This window comes from Phoca vitulina, unplaced genomic scaffold (genome assembly GCF_004348235.1).
Source record: "Phoca vitulina isolate PV1807 unplaced genomic scaffold, GSC_HSeal_1.0 scaffold48, whole genome shotgun sequence".
Taxonomy (NCBI): domain Eukaryota; kingdom Metazoa; phylum Chordata; class Mammalia; order Carnivora; family Phocidae; genus Phoca; species Phoca vitulina.
Genome location: NW_022589751.1, coordinates 5,331,573 through 5,348,869, shown reverse-complemented (window position 1 = coordinate 5,348,869; position 17,297 = coordinate 5,331,573). Strand labels below are relative to the sequence as shown.

Genomic DNA, 17,297 nt, shown 5'->3' with positions numbered 1-17,297 from the left:
TGAGCCATCATGGCTCTGATGATGGAGGAGGCCACAAGAAGGAAGGTAAGTGGCCTTAAGGATCTGAGAGACAGGCCTCAGTGACTGCCAGCCAGGAAGCAGGGACCTCAGTCCTACAACTCAAGTAACTGGAATTCTACCGACAGCTTGAAGGAGCTTCTAAGTGGGATCTTCCCAGAGCCTCCACACATGAGCCAGCTGGCCAACACTTTGACCCCTGCCTTGTGAGACCCTAAGCAGAGAACCCATCCAAGCCTGCCTGGACTTCTGACCTACAGAACTGTAAGATCATAAATGGGTGTTGTCTTAAGCAGCTAAGTTTGTGGTAATTTTATACATTGTAATAGAAAACTGATATTCAAGAAAAATGCAAGTAGAATATTTAAGGTAGGGGGAACCTCAGAATGCTTCTAATCCACTGGTTTCCTAGACAAAGAGGGTCTCTAGACACAGGAAACAGTGTGAAACCGCAAGCAGTTTCCAACTTTAAAAAGCCTACATTAAGTCACGCATTTATTATTAAATACTGCTACACGGATTTACTTGATCTTGATAACCAACAAGTTTCTCTGTTTTCAGCCCCACTGGAACAGATGTTATCCCCATTATGCCCAATATTAAGAACAGAACCTAGAACAAATAAATGATAAAAGATTTGGGCTAGAATTATATCAAGTCTGTGTTATAACCACAATTATTCAACTGTAGCCAATTATGTTTTGAATTCATTAGATAATAGTAAACTTGTTTATATGTAGAAATGCAGTTAGATTGGCCAAATTATTCAAAACACAGGCTTGTTGGGCAGGGGACAGTAATAAAAGGGACATTAGTTATTAATTTGTTTTAAAAAAACTTATTTTGTCTGCACCCCCCCTTAAAGACACAGATGAGGGAACTAATTAGGCGAAATAACTGTTAGCTAAATGGTGGCACTGGTTCTAAATGTTTATGATAGAACATTTTTTAAACAAACAAGAATCTATCCAAGTTTAAAACTGGTGAGCGCTGGTGCTCCATCAGCGGTGTGAAAAGAAAGTGGAAATAGACTAAAAAAAAAAGGCTTTAAAAAAATAGTAAAAAAATTTAAAAAGCAGGCATTAGATTCACAGCTAGTGGAACACAAACTCCTTTCCATTTGGTTTCATGAAACAAAATGTACTGAGCACCTACTCTGTGTAAGGTAAGACACTCTTTGGACTAAGAGGATGCAGGAACCTGCCTTGACCCCACAGGAGTAACAGCCTAGGAGGGGGTTAGAGGCCCGCACCTGCATAAATACAGTACAAGGTAGAATGGGGGGGGTCAGTTTACTGGGGGGAACAAAGAAGGAGCTACAGGAGCTGGAAGGGTGGAGAGCTTCCCTGTGGCTGGAAGGGCTGGAAAGGTTTCATGGAGGTGTCCTCTGGCACCGTGACAATGGCCACTGAGTGAGGAGATGTCTCATTAGAAACTTGCCCCTTGAATGCTTGTCCTGGCAAGGGCCCGAAATGTGAACAGAAGGAAAACCAGCTGTGGAATTGCTGTCCCTCAGAAATAGATACGCAGAAACCATTTCGACAGGAAGTTTCGCTGGCTTTGTCCTCCCTCAGCACACATCCCATAGATATCATTCCCTTAAGGGCAGTGATGCTTAACTACCCCCTGGGATGAATGTGGAGGATCAGGCATCTTAAAACATGAAAAGATGGAGCACCAATGTTTCAGATCCCTGCTTCATGTCTGAGGAATAAGGAGCGTCTCTAATCCCATTTGTAGAGGCTGGTTTCTTCTCTCCAGGCCACGGACCTAATCCCTAGACGCCTTGGCACTGGGGCACTTAGCCTCTATTTCAAGTGTTCTTTTTATATTTGTGGAATGTTTGCTCAAACTGAAGTACGGGAATTATCAAAAAACATGGCCAAAAAAAAAAAAAAAATACAAAGAACATCTGAAAAAGATACATTTTTTAAAAGCTGGTTATTCATCTGGAACTACATCAGTGGTGTTCAATAATCGTGATTGTATTGCCCTCTAGTGGTGACAAGAGGGTATAAGGTGCAGTAAACATTTCCTTTCAGGTAGTGTTAACATTTATTGAGCATCTATTGTATAGCATTGAGCTAGCCTCTGAGAATAGTGAGAGGTTAAGAGCTGGTTCTTACTCTTGGTGATTTCTTGGTCCAGCAGCAGAGACATTAGCCACAGCACAGTGTGAAAAGGAACTACAGCGGAAGTATGTACAAAGATCTATGAGCACACAGAGGAGAAAATAATTAATTCTCCCTAAGTGTATCTGGAAGGGCTTTTCAAACATATCACACTTGAGCGGCACCTTAAAAAATGCATAGGAGTTTTCCAGCTGTGTGTGTTTGTATGTATTGCTTCATGATTGAAGGAGCAGCCTGAGTAAAGGAAGCTAGTCCTTTATTAACTGTTAAAATACATAGTGTGTTCTGGTGATGACTAGGAGCCTTCCATGTGAGATTCAAATATGCTTCAGACTGATGTTATAATCCTACCTCTCCATGTGTACCCACAAAACACTTCACAAACTTACTGCATATTTTATATTGGAAAGGATGGGACAAACTAATTAAATAGGCCTTTATATCATAGTCAAGATTTTGTCTTACCATGATTATATCTATTACGATTATAATAATATAGCATATATAATACAATTTTTATAATAATATGTAAATGATTGTGTTCTTAATAATAATCCAGACTACTTTATAACACATGCTATGGTTCTCACCCTCCCCTTCTTGGATGTATAATAGTGACTTTGTTTTGCCATCCCTTTTAAAATTCCTATGTTCCTTAATTTGTGGGATAAAAATAGAGCTTGAAAAATACACTTATTTTACTATGAGACTCCCGTGGTTTGTGGATTTGCTGACGTCCTCCGTGGGTCAATATCTTTTCCTTTGACTGTGCAAAAAATGCAGTCCCTTCCTGCCTTCTGGGCATCCAGTCAACACTAGGGCAGATTCCTGGGCCATCCCCCACTCAGTCACCACTGGGCTGCATGCCATAGGCAATTTCTCCTGGCGTCCCCCCACCCCCCGGCCCCGTTTTTTTCCAGATCTGTGGAATGGGGGATGGGCAGAATAGGTACGAGCAAGGTAATTATCTATGACCCAAGATTCTTTCCTCTTCCAAAGCAGCATCCTGTAGGGGAGCAAATGTGGGTTCTGAAGCCAGAGAGATCGGGATCAAATCCTGGCTCTGCCCCTTACTAGCTGTGTGATGTTGGCAATTGTTTTGGCCTTTCTGAGCTCTGGTGTTGTCCTCTCTAAAATGGGGATATTAATATCTACCTCCAGGATTGCTGGAGGGATTAATAAGAACATGTGAAAAGTGTGTGGCACAGAGAAAATGATCAGTAAAGATTCATTGGCTTCCTAACTCCCTTTATTCATTGTAACAAGCATCAGCTGTTCCAAACTTCCGCGTAACACAATAGGACAACTTTTTTTCCATTCTATTTTGTCAAAACTTCCTAACATCTGAAAAGGGCCTTGCCATTTGAAACTCAGTCTCCTTGGCCTCACTTCATTGGCTCATCAGCCAACCCCATGAAGCACAGCATTGTAACATCTCTTGCCCATCATTTACTGAGAGTCTACTCTGTGCCAAATAAAATGCTGGGATTAAAGCATCAGTCGCTGCCCTCCAGAAGCCCTCCAGTCAGGTGCGAGGAGGCAGATGAGAAAACCAGCTACAATTCAGCTTAGAAAGTGCTGTGATGTGGGTGGGGGTGCTAAAGGAACACGGAGGAAGGGCACCTAATTTAAGTTGGTCTTTGGATTGAAATGGGCATTTGAAGTGAATCAGGAAGGATCAGCCTTTCTCTTGTGGGAAATGAAAGGAAGTAGGCATGGGGATTGGGGACAGGGAGAGGAGGAAGGTGAGGTCGGGGCAGAGAGTGGTGAAGATGGAGAGAGAGGACCTTTCCAGAAAGAGGAAGCACAGGTTATTGAGGCTAGAAGACAAAATCCATATTTATGATCCAATGAATCTTCTAGAGCATCATATTTTGGTCTTTTATTTATGTACCTGGCAGATGTGATGTTGTGAAAGGGAATGGGTTTTGTAGCCCAGGTAACCAAAGCTTCTTAGAAAAACGGTTACCTCTACTGGAAATAACTCAGCCACAGGCTAGTTACCAGATCAGTTATTAGTTAAGCCACAGCGTCTCTAATCCTAATCGGAGTAGCGATAATTATTCATGAAATCATGGTGTCAGTACTATTTCATATACATGAATATTCCTGTGATCTATTTTTCCTCAAAGAAAGCTCCTGCATTTTCTAGACTACAACAACTGCCTTAAAAAGAAGGAAAAGTTTCTTAGCCAACAATATGATTTATTCACTCTTTGTCCATTCCATCCCTGTACCCCAGCTACTCACCAGATGCGGACATCTTGGATTCACTCCTCATTTTGCTGAGCTAAAAAATCAGAATGCCCACCGTGAGGTAAGGGAGCACACACAGCAGCATGGTGAGCAGGCTTCCAAGCCGTGATGGTGAAAGAGATGTGCTTCGAGAGGCACAGCAGATATATTTTTTTTCCTCCCTAACTTGGGCAGGGATGAATTCACTTCTCCAGCCTTGATTCCTGGCATGAACAACCCCCAAATTAGCATTTTAGAGCCCTTTTTCTGGGTGAACGTTTGGTGTGTAGAACTTTTCCTCCAAGGATAATTTTAGCCCTGAAAATGCATCAAATTATTTCAAATCCTGCAAGTTTCAAAATATGAGTGGGTGACTTAGGAAGGATCTATTCTCAAGAAATAACAATGGTGTCAGCACAATCCAAGAGACTTGGAAAAGAATTTATACACACACACACACTCACACACTCCTTCACTTCCCAGAAATTGAAATTGATTTAACAAATTGAGATTGTTACCTGAGTGTTTCTTCTAAATGCCAAGGAATAGATTGATATTAGACACAAACACACAGAGAAGAGGGCAGAGAGTTTGGGTTTCACAAGTATTCTAGCAGAATTACCATTGCAAATGCAACCCCCTCCCAAGCATAACACCCTCTGTCTTTCCTGGGGCTTTTCTTCATGGAACACCAAAATCAATAAGGCAAGTAAGGTAGAGGTTCAGGGTATATACTACTCATCCTGTGGTTTCAGAATATATATTTGCAAGGGCAAAATGAAATACCCCAAATGAATAAGTAACTACACATTTGCACATATAATTACTCATATTTGCTTGCAGTCCTTATTCCTTTTAATTTCTCCTCCTACCTCCCAAGTTTCCAGAAAGAAATACAAGATGTATTTTTCTAGGTACAATATCCTCCCAGGTGGGCTGCCATTGTCTTTGGTAGCAGGCAAATAGGCTTGAAATGATTGCTCTATTTCTGTATATTTCTATGGAGTCCAAACCAATAAAAGAGCTCAACGTAATTGTTCTGTGCACTTACGTGAGGAAAGTTAACCTCCTGATATATACCAGTTTAACTTGGAGAAATTTTTCTTTCTAAAAGACAGGAGAAAGTCGATTATCTTTTAAAATTTAAGATCTCGTATCTCTTTTCTTAGATGGCCTTGATTCCTGATGTCTATGCAACAAAAAAATAAAAATGACCCATACTCCCACAGCTGAGAGATGGTGATCACTAACAGGTGCATATATCCTGGGCACGTGTATGTGTGTGTAAAACATACGCCGTGTTACTCCATCCAGAGGGCCACAGTGAAGTGGTCACCAGGCCAGGAGTGCGAATTTCCAAGGCACTGTATGTCTGGGTACTTGGCTGCGGTGCTGGGGAGCATCACTGGATGTTCTACGCGGCACAGCCACTGCAGCTTTGCAGTAGGATCAAAAAGAACCAAATGGAAGTATACCAGAAGTAGGAAGAGAAGCCTCTTTCTCCTCCAGCCCCTCCAGTGTCCTGTGTGGATGATGTGTAACAGTGTGCTTGCTACAGTGGAAAAGATGCTTAGAGGGTCCGTCTAAATGATCACAGAGCTGTGCAGGGCAGAGGTCCTTGAGGGGCCTCCGAAGAATCCACACATCTGCTACCGCAAGAGCCAGGCTTCAGTTTTCTGTCACGACAGAGGGCATCCTTGGTTAAGACAGCCCCGGCGAAGTAGAGAGCCTGCCACCTTTCTCTTGTTTCTGCCTTCTCCTGCCCTGACCTTGGAAGATCCAGAAGCAGGAGAGGAGTGGAAGAGCAAGAAGGAATAAAAACGGTAGACGCCAGCAGGTCCCTGAGCCACGAGTCAAGCTGAGTCGGTGGAGAGGGGGAAAGAGTAGGGGCAAGGGAGAAGCTTTTAGGTTTGTGTTTGGATTGGACTGGACTTTTTAATATTTGGAAGTGAGATTTGCTCTTACAACCCAAAGTTTCCAGAAGCCTGTTGGTCAAGGACCAGGAAGGGAGAGCTGATAGAACCTGGCAGAAGCCAAGAAGCTGGAGGAGAACCATGTCCTGCTTACCCCTCATCAAGTTCAGGTGGTTAACAAAGAGTACAACACCTCTGTGGAGTAGGACTATTGTCTAATAATGCTGCAGTTCAGAGACATTAAATTACCTGCCTGTAGAAGCTGCTTTCAGGCAACAGGCTTGAGCCGTGGAAACTTGATCAAGGCCAAAGGGCCCACAGTGACCACGGAGCTCAACGCAAACAGGCTCATGAAGCCACTCACCTCGAAGTAGCCATAGGCCCTGACTGACCAGTTACAACCAGGCACAGTTCCTAAGATTACCAAAAAGGGGAAATTCCATACGTTCCCCATACTCCCCCACTCCGCCCTGTAACTGTGGCCCCTCACCACCCCCTCTCCTCGCAGACAGTCTCTCCTTTGCTGTCCCTCCTAGCCCTCCCTTGCAGTGTATTCAATAAACTTCTTTCTCCTTTTCCTGCCTTGGGTGAATCCTTTCCCTGCCCCTGCCGCCGGCCCCCGTACGATTGATCTGGACGCCCTCACACTGCCCAAGCTCACAGGCCCAGTGGCATCTCTTCGTGTCCCCGTTGCCCACTTGCAATAGCGGGGTTGAGGCGGGCATTTACACAAGTGGCAGAATTTCGAAGAAAAGACAAGGGAGGGCGCTGCAGGCAGACAGGGAGGTAAAGCCTTGGGACCCTGGGCCCGCAGGGGCTGCAGTGCCGGCGGGAAGGTTTGCTGGGAAGAGCTGTCCCTTAAGGTGGAGCCAGGCTGTCGAGATCTGGGAAGGGGGGTCTGATCCCACTAACCCAGTAGGACTCTGAGCCACCAAGTGAGATGATGAAAGTCCTGAAGATCGCTTGGGTGGGGGTGTGGGAAGACATCACAGAAATGAGACCGTCTGGCAGCCAGGATGTGAGAGAATGAGGATTAGAACGATGATGGTGGCAACAGAAATTGGCAGGGCATGGTGACAAATTCGATAAAGGGAATAAAGGAGAGGCTTAAATAACAGGTTACGAGAGGAGAGAAGCTGTGTGAGGCTGTCCCTCCTCTATTGAGGTAAATAGCTTGGAGGGCAGCCTGTCAGTCACGGCCGCTCTTAGGAGCTCCGGAGTGCCTGGGAAGGAAGATTGGTCTAATCTAGGGGAGCTTTTCTTCTGTTCTTTTCCTTGAATGGTGATGCACAGTGAATGCTAATGCGTGCAGTTCAGGCAATTCACAGGGGTGTCGCCCAGGAAAGCCAGCTGGCTGCCAAGACACAGCACAGGGTGACGCGCACTGCAGGGAACTGAACACAGCCAAGGGGCTGGTTGCCCCCTGTTGGCAGACGAGCTTTCCCCTCCCCCTCCTCCTCCCCTCGGCCTGGGGCGCGGCACCCACCCCACTCGGCTCTGGGGTCAGGGGCGCCTGCACTCCGCAGAGGTGACAGAAAGGGGTCTTTTGTTGCGCCGGAACTTCCGCCACCAGCAGGGACTGGAAACTCCGTAGCTGCGTCCAGGGGGAAGCAAAGAACAGAAAGCGCAGGGAACAGAATGACTGACAGCACAGACGAAAAGCCGAGGAGGGGACGAGATAAGATCAGAGAGATTTAAAAGACCAGAGGGGGTCGGGCACCGGAAGCCCTAGGTAGAGGGGGGAGGGGGCTCCCCCGGGGCCCCGGGAGAGGGGTGACAGTGTGGGTGGCCCTGGAGCTGCGAACAAAGGCCGGGCGGGGGCGGAGCTCTGAGCGCCGACGTCGCTGGCGGGATGCGAGCAGATGGTTCCTGCAGGAAGTTAGTGTTCTGAACACTCTTCTGGACGTGTCAGGGTGTGAGACTGATGAGCTCGCTCCCCGTAAGGCTCGGCTTCTGTACTGGCAGGAAGTGGTTGCCGTCCGCACCGTGAGGGAAGCTCTGCTTTCCAGGAGGGACCTGTATAGTAAGCAAAACCCCAGAAATGAAAATAGAAGCAAATGCCAGTGTTTTGATTTATAACGAGAAACACGGCCGTGGACGGAGCAGAATGTTCGTGTCCGCAGACCTGTAGGTTAGCTGCCCGCAGGCAAGCGGCTCTATGACCAGAAGGTTGTAGGTGAGCCCACAGCCGGAACCAGGGTAGTTTGCTGCATCATTCACAGCCCAGATGCAGCTGACACCGAATGACTAGCCCCTGGGCAGTGCTTAGATGACCCTAGCAACTTTAGATGCTTTACATTGCCCCGTTTTGCCAGCTAGACCACTGTTTCTCAGGGTCTGGTCTGAAAATACCTGCCTCCAAATTCACTGGGGAACTTAAATATTCAGATTCTCAGGTGTCATCCCAGACTTTTCAGAATCCAAATCTTAAGGGAAGGGCCCTGGAATCTGCATTTTATAAATTCTCCATAGGATGTCTAAAACCTAAACATAGTTTTAGGTTGATCATCCAGTTTCTTTCCAGTCTTTCTTCAAGTGAAGTCCACTTGGTTGATTGGGTTTGCCCAGTTTAACTTCTTGTGTGATGCCTAGGAAGCCAGGAGCTCGTCCCTCCTCCCCTCTGCGTTCTAATTCATTGAATAATCAATGTAAGAAGTCAAATGGGGATCTAAGTATTGGTTTTATTTAGCACTCTCTGGTCAGGCTTAGGTGGACAAATGGGCTGGGGCCTCCCAGCTCTTGATTGGATCTTAGATTTGGGGACTTTTAGAAGCCTGAAATGGAGAATGGCAGGGAGGCCCTGAGAAGGAGGCCTTTGTGCATGGAGAGTGGGGGCAGGGGCAGGTACATTTGGGCAGGTGGGAAGGAATCAAGAGATAAGAGGTAGGTAGGGCTATGCTGGAAAATGGTAACTCTGCCTGGGTAGACTGGTGTGAACTAGTAAGTCCCTCCTTCTTCCCTACTGTCCCCAAGAAGGCAGGTGCTGACAGAAGAGTTCCCTTCTAGAATTACATTGATGTTCTGTTTCCCTGAGCTACTCTCAAGTGGATTCCACTGGACTTCTCCATGAACTTTGACCTCACCTATCAAGCCCAGTTTTTGGCTTAGTTCTTCCTTCCAGCTCAGTTTCTCCCATTGTATCCAGTGTCCAGTGAGGACTTCTGCCTCTGGCCTGCCTTCAAGTAACCATACTCAGGTTCTGACCCTTCAGCCAATTCTCTGGGCAGATCACCAGCAATAGGGGGAGTTGCAGAGGAAGTCAGGCGCAGGCTGGACCTCGTTCTCAGTCACTTCTTTTTATGCCTCCTCTGAAGGAGGCTTTCCCAGTGGAGGAGACTTGGAAGGTGATTCTCAAGTCAAGGGAAGAGGCCCAGTAGTGCTTTCTTGCTAGATGCTTCACAAAGATGTCAGTGGTTTTGCCACAGCATTCATGGTGAGCCTAGAGGACGATAGGACCTAAGTCAGCCTGAGAAAGTCAGGATGGTTTCACAGAGGAACTGTCTCTCCGTAGTGGAGTAGGAGCAGAGCCCCTGGCGTATCTGGCAGGTTATGTGGCAGCCTGTGGTAGGAGCTTGGTGGTTACAGGGGAGAAGGAGGCAGTGTGCCTGAAACAGCAGTGTGGGGAACTACAGGGACCTACATACAGCTAGAGCAAGGGGACCGGAGGCAGGGGACAGGCTGAAACAGGGGCAGGGGCCACATTCTGATAGTCTTCCTGTTCTGCCAGGCCAAACGGTTTAAACTTTGTCTTGCAGTCAGTGCTCTCCAAAGTGGGCTCCGTCCACTCATTGGGGATGTACAAAGTGAGCTACTGGAGTGTGAAAAGAAAATCTAGACCTACTTACGTTTATTTATTTATTTATTTATTTATTTATTTATTTTTTTTAAAGATTTATTTATTTATTTGAGAGAGCGAGAATGAGAGAGAACACATGAGAGGGGGGAGGGTCAGAGGGAGAAGCAGACTCCCTGCTGAGCAGGGAGCCCGATGCGGGACTCGATCCCGGGACTCCAGGATCATGACCTGAGCCGAAGGCAGTCGCTTAACCAACTGAGCCACCCAGGCGCCCTAGACCTACTTACGTTTATTTAAAAATTAACTTTTTTGAGGTATCTTGTATTATATTTTTAATGTAAAAATTTAAAAATAAATATTTCTAAGCTATAATGTATGGACTGACTGTGGCCCCTTCACTTGGTCCACCTGTCCGATGTGTCACATATGGAGGACTGAGTGAGATGGGAGCCTCTAGTTCAAAGCCTATCACTTGGGCCTTCAGGTTTTGTTTCCTTTTAGCATATAACACATATTTCAATTTATATTGCCTAGTTAAACGGATTGATAGATTATTATTACATTTTGACTAAACTGACTTTACAAAATGGACAGACACATGGCTTAAGATAGTCTTACAAAGAAACTATAGATTACTAAGGAGCTTTCTGCAAAATGGGCTGAAATACAGACAGCTCACAGCAAATGGCTTTCAACCATGTTAAAGATGATCAGTCTAACTCATGGCAATAAATGGAAATTAAAACTACACAGGGATATAGTTTATCACCTATCATATTTGCCAATATCCAAGTTTGACTCAGTAGTCAATTGGCGAGACTGTGGGGAAACCAGCATGATTACATTGTGGGGTGGGAGGGGGGATGCAAAATGGTACCACCCCTATGGAGAGGACTTGATACTATTTAGCAAAATAACATAAGCCTGAAATATCTTGTGAAGCCAAGTAGCAAGGAAGCCAGGAGACTACTGGGGTCATGTCAAAACACCACAAGAGTTAAATTGAATAAGCTCCCGTTGGCAAAAGATGAGAGAATCAAGCTTTAACAAGAATAATAAGTGCAATGAATTGATATACATCAAATATGTTTAAATCCATGAATTCATAATGATACAAAAAACTTTGGTTGCCTTTGGAGGATGATAGGAAAGCAATTATTATTTTAAAAACTAGTGAAAAAGGGAAAGGATTAGCATTTATTCTTTTCCTATACAATTTCTATCCCTTGGGAAAAGAAATGGTTGAAGTTAAGAAGTATTAACTTTATAGAAGTATTCACTTTACTAAGAGAAGAAGGCATGATAGAATTAAAATATAACCGTGAAGAAAAGATTGCCTATATACACATAAGAATGATAAGATTGACTAACACCATATCCCTAATGAATTAATGGATTTATGCAATGATTATCCAGGGCTGCTAGCATCCCCATATGTGCTTCCTGATAGAATCACTCACCACCCATGAAGTAGTTTAGCCGAATAAATTGAATCTGAATTTGATAAAATCTCTACATATAATTACCAATTTGTGGAAAATACAGGGAACTGAGGAATTTGTTAAATGACACCTGACACTCTACAGGACAAATGACTGTTTCTTTAACATATGAATTGAGGGAGTGGGTAAAGAAGATGGAAAAGAGACTATAAATTAAAAGAAACTTTAGAGGCATATAACCAATCACAATGTATGAATTTTATTTGGCTGCTGATTCAAATAAATAAACATAACAAAACAAGAAATTTGAAATAATCAGGAGAGTTTGAGTCTGGATTATATATTCATGATATTAAAGAGTTATTGTTACATTTTTAGGTATGGTTATGGAACTGTGGTTTACTTTTTAGATACATACCCTGAAATAATTATAGATAAAATGATATGATACCTGGGATTCATTTTAGAGTAATCCAGGGTTAGGAGAATGCTATAAGTGGGTGGGAATATAGATGAAACAAGGTTAGCTGTGAGGTGATAATTGTTGAAGCTGAGTGAAGGGCAGATCAAGATACATTATCCTATCCCCTCTACCTTTGTGTATGATTGAATTTTTCTATCATAAGAATAAAATAGATTTTTACACTAAAACAGATTGAAGAGAATGCAAATACTGCAAATACCAACAATAAAATAGCAGAGCTGCCATATTCCTCCTAGTATGAGCCTTTTATCAGCCATCTAATGAGATAAAAACAATGATAATCTAATTAGAGCTGACATGAAGCTGGGAAAAATCTTCTAAGTTACCAAGACTATTTGAAATATATTTAAAGATGAATCCTGATCTAACTGCCTTTTGTGCCCTAGGATATTAACCACTACTCAAAGATCAAAGCCAGTGTTTCACATAATTCACCTGTTTTTAAAATCATTTGGCTAAAAAACAGCCAGAAAATATGAAAAAGTGGCTTTTAGACATTGGATGACAGGCAGTGCCGAACAGTGATCCTTGAAAGAAGGGAAATGAATGAAGTGAGCCCTACAATCACCCCCAGTTTACTACTCACAGAGCGTTTCCAGGCCAAAGTGCAGGGAAGGCAATTGCAGGTCCCTGTTCAAGACACAGGGTTGAGAATTTAGAGAGGCCAAAGTGGCTAGAATCCACCAGGCAAAGTACTGGAGAGGAGAAGCATCAGAGACAGGGGTCCTCTCATTCTTCAACTGAAAAACTGATTGGCATGTATGTATGGAAAAACTAGATAGGGCCACCAGAAAGGAGCAGGGAAAACAATTTTTGGACATCCGAAAGAACTTGGAATAGTTCACCTTCCAAACAACCAGAATGGAGAAATTTCTTAATAAATGGGGCATCACATAGAGCACTCAGAAGGGTATTATTTCAGTAGTGGAGCCCAAATAGCCTAGACGATGTTTTCTCAGTCTTGGCACTATTGATATTTTGGGCCAAATGGTTCTATATTATGGAGGGCTATCTGTGTATCCTAGGATGTTTAGCAGCATCCTCTACCTGCTAGATGCCAGTAACACATCTACTCCTCTAGTCATGACAACTGAAAGTGTCTCCATACATTGCCAAATGTATGGAGTGCCCTTCCCTTAGGGTCAGAATCATCCCTGGTTGAGATCAGTTGCTGAGATGAATAGTGGCTCTGGTTCCGCCTAACAGAGCTTGAAAGTAAGCTGCAAAAGGATTAAATTGTTTCTAAGGAATTCTGCTGCATTCTAGAACAAAGTTTAGGAATATTGAAAACACAAACAATTTGGCATGCCAAAATATAAATTTCACCATGTCTGGCGTCCGATCAAAAAATCCCAGACACAGGGCACCTGGGTGGCTCAGTCATTAAGCATCTGCCTTCGGCTCAGGTCAGATCCCAGGGTCCTGGGATCGAGCCCCAGAGCCCCACATCGGGCTCCCTGCTCTGCGGGAAGCCTGCTTCTCCCTCTCCCACTCCCCCTGCTTGTGTTCCTTCTCTCGCTGTGTCTCTCGCTGTCAAATAAATAAATAAAATCTTTAAAAAAAAAAAAATCCCAGACATGCAAAGAAGCAGAAAAGATAAACCACAATGAGGAAGAAAACAATCAATTAGAAACAGATTCAGAAATAGCACAGATAATAGAATTAAGAGAGAAGAATGTTAAAATAGCTATGATTAATATATTCCATATGTTCAAGCATGAACATGGAAATATGAACAGTTTTAGGAGAGATTGAGATGATATCAAAAAGACCCATATTGAACTTCTGATGATGAAGAATACAATGTCTAAGATGAAAAATACGCTGAATGAGATTAATAGTAGACTGGATACTTCAGAAGAGAAGAATTAGTGAACTTGAAAACAGCATGGAAATTATTCCATTAAAACACTAAAGAATATCAGAGAGCTTTGGAACAATGTCAAGTGGCTTAATATGCCCAGAATTGGAATTTCAAAAGGAGTGGAAGGGCTGGGGGTAAAAAATTTTGAAGAAATGATGTCTGAAAAACTTTCAGATTTGATGAAAACTATATAACTACAGAATCAAGAGTCTCAATGAACTACAAGCAGATGAAAAATGAATACTATACCAAGGCACATTCTAATCAAATTGATGAAAATAAGTGATAAAGAGAAAAAAAATCTTTTAAAGGAACTAGAGTAAAAACACAAATTAAATACAGACAAACAAAGATAAGAATGAAAACAGACTTCTTGTTGGAAACAATGTGAATAAGAAAACAACCAAAAAAAACCCCCACAAACATAGCAGAGCAACATCTTTTAAGTATTGAAAGGAAAACACCTCTGTGGATTTAGAATTCTATACCTAGCAAAAATATCTTTCCAAAAATGAAAGCAACACGAAGATTTTTTCCAGGCATATAAAAGCTGAAGAAATTCACTGGCAGCAGACAAGTACTATAAGAAATCTCAAAGGTAGTCCTTAATGTAGAAGGAAAATGGAGCCAAATAGAAATCTGGATCTACACAAAGGAATGAAGAGCACCTGAAATGGGAAATACGTTGGCTACTACAGAAGACTCTTTTTTTCTTATTTTAAAACCTCTTTTAAAAGTGCCAGGCTATTTTAATGAGAAGAGTTTTTTTCTGAAATCAATAAATAACATTTTATTTCACCTTTATCTTATCCTTTGAACATCTCTGTTTTTTTATTAGTGTAGTAGGCATGCATAATATTTATCAATCAAATGGAAAGGTAATAATATTTCGCTAATATATATTATACATAGGAGTTGCATGCTCTTTTTTTTTTTTTTCAGATAAGGATGAATGATTAAAATCTTGGAGATGATTGCTGTGGCTTATAAAGACCAATTGGAGTGTTTCAAATGGTGATATGATATTATTTTATTATTTGATTTGGCTCTTAGGAAAATCACTAGGGTTAGCAATATGGACAATTTCTTGGGGCAATGAAGGACCTGAAATGAGACGAAATGGCTGAACATGAGCTCTCAAAATTTGAGGTCATTCAGAGGACCTTAAGCTAACTATACAATATGTGATTTTGGTGACTAAATTAAAACAAAAAGACATGTGTCATCCTGGACTGTTGTTTTGACCTGTTTGAAAAAAAAAAGACAAGATTTTGAACTATTAAACTTTTTTAATGCCTTAGAAATGAGCTAGCATTTGCCTTACATTTTATGGATTTGGAAACTGAGACCAACTGAGATACCTAAAATCACATAGCTGGTTAATTGGATTGTATTCGGCAGGGATTCACCTTATGGACTGGCGATGTGAGGATATCAATCCACATGAATTTCATAGCAGGATCACTCTTAGCTGTGACTTCCTCAGGGCCCCTTGTCTGCGGTGCAGAATTTTGGTCGCTAGATGGCACCCCAGACAACAGCACCAAAAGATCCTGTGCTTTCTCCAGTTTTGATTACCCATAAGGCAAGCTAATGCTATTGACTCTTTGTATCATAAAGAAATTTCCTAAAAAGTTACCTGGCTGAGACAGAATTAAATAAACATAATATTCCAGGATTGATAACAAACAGGAGGAAAATCCCTGTAAACACCTTTAGGAAGGATTGTTGGTTTTCTACTATATTAGTATCCCTCCCCCAATAAATTAAATGGTTTAACATTTTAATGTACTCATCAGAAGTCACATAGGAACTCCCAATTTCTCCATTTAGCACAGTTACCATTGTTTACCTTGAACTAACCTGCTTACCACAGAAGAATCATTCAGGTCAGTTCTACCTCATAAACCTCTCATGGATCTCTGCTTCCTCACTGTCTCCCCTACTGCTTCCCTGGTGCAAGTGTTACCATTGTTTTCTTGGACTCTTACAATATCCTCCTAATTTGACTTCCTGCTTTCACTTCTAACTCATTTCAAACTTATTTTCCACGATGTTGTCTGAGTAGTCTTTTAAAAATATGAATCTAGTTGTGTTATTCCCTTGCTTAAAATGCTTAGTGGGAATTTCTAGATTATTCACCACTGTTTTGGAAAACATAGACAGTGATTCAGATAAGTTGATAGCACTATAAATTTATCAACTGATATTATTTGGAATGAAGCTCTGAGTCAGAAGGATGGTGCTACAACTCTTACCTCACAGACAGAAGCATTCAACAATGGAGGAGGAGGAGGAAGTGGAGGAGGGGTAGAGAAAGAGAGAGAGATTATTATACAAGAGCTGCTTTCCAGGGTTACCAGACTCATACACATTCCCCTTTCTCCTCAATGCAGAGCTACATTTTTGGGTAATATAAGATGGCTGGGAGCACTTATATTTGGGTTGTGAATTTGGTAGTGGCAAGGGACTGAATGAATCTGAAAGAACGGTTTCTGGAAGGGAACAAAACATAGAGGGTTTCAAAGAATTCTGGAATAAGCTTCACTCCTCATGGAAAGATAATCAAGCAAAAATATCAAAACACATTTCCTAAGGATTGCAAATTTATACCAAGTAAAAGGCACAAAAATCTAGAAAGTTATCTAGAAATGGCCTTCTATGTTATGAACAAAGAACAATTTTGATGGTAGCTAGGTGTACAGTAAAAAGAGACAAGGAGAAACTACATGGTTTATGGACAAATGCTGGGATTCAAAAGAAACTCTTCTTTTTAGGGATGAGTAAGGTTAAAATAACACGAAACAAAACTAAATGTTTCTCTAGCATGAAAGATGATAACCTAATGCTCTACTGTCTGAAAAAGAGCTTACTTTTGATAAAGATTTACTTCAAGGAGCTAGTTAATTTTATTTTATTTATTTATTTTTAAAGATTTTATTTATTTATTTGACAGAGAGAGACACAGCGAGAGAGGGAACACAAGCAGGGGGAGTGGGAGAGGGAGAAGTAGGCTTCCCGCGGAGCAGGGAGCCCGACGCGGGGCTCGATCCCAGGACCCTGGGATCATGACCTGGGCCGAAGGCAGACGCTTAATGACTGAGCCACCCAGGCACCCAAGGAGCTAGTTAATTTTAGACATCATTTACATTATACTCTTAAAAATGTGAAAACTGTGGACTACACAAAGCAAAAGATCAAAGACAACAAGTTAAAGCATTAAAATGGAAAAGGAGCTGATTGAATAATAAACAGAAAAAGCCTTGGATAAAAAAAGTCCAAAGGAAGTAAAAATATAAATATAAAATACAAAATAATCAGAATCAACACTAAAGAATTAACACTACAGAAAATCAAATCCATGCTGTAGACACTAGAGGGTCATTGTCTAAAGCCTTCCGGGATATGGAAGA

The 17,297-nt window shown here is 42.3% G+C and overlaps 1 protein-coding gene across 1 annotated transcript in view; it reads right to left on the bottom strand.

Annotated features, from left to right (window-relative positions):
- HECTD2 (HECT domain E3 ubiquitin protein ligase 2) overlaps positions 1–4,490 on the bottom strand; it is a 105,133-nt gene extending 100,643 nt beyond the window's left edge. Inside the window, exon 1 of the mRNA XM_032432198.1 lies at positions 4,401–4,490. The gene's annotated coding sequence lies outside the window, so the exon portion shown is untranslated. The remainder of the gene's footprint in view (positions 1–4,400) is intronic.
- Between the last annotated feature and the right edge of the window lie 12,807 nt (positions 4,491–17,297).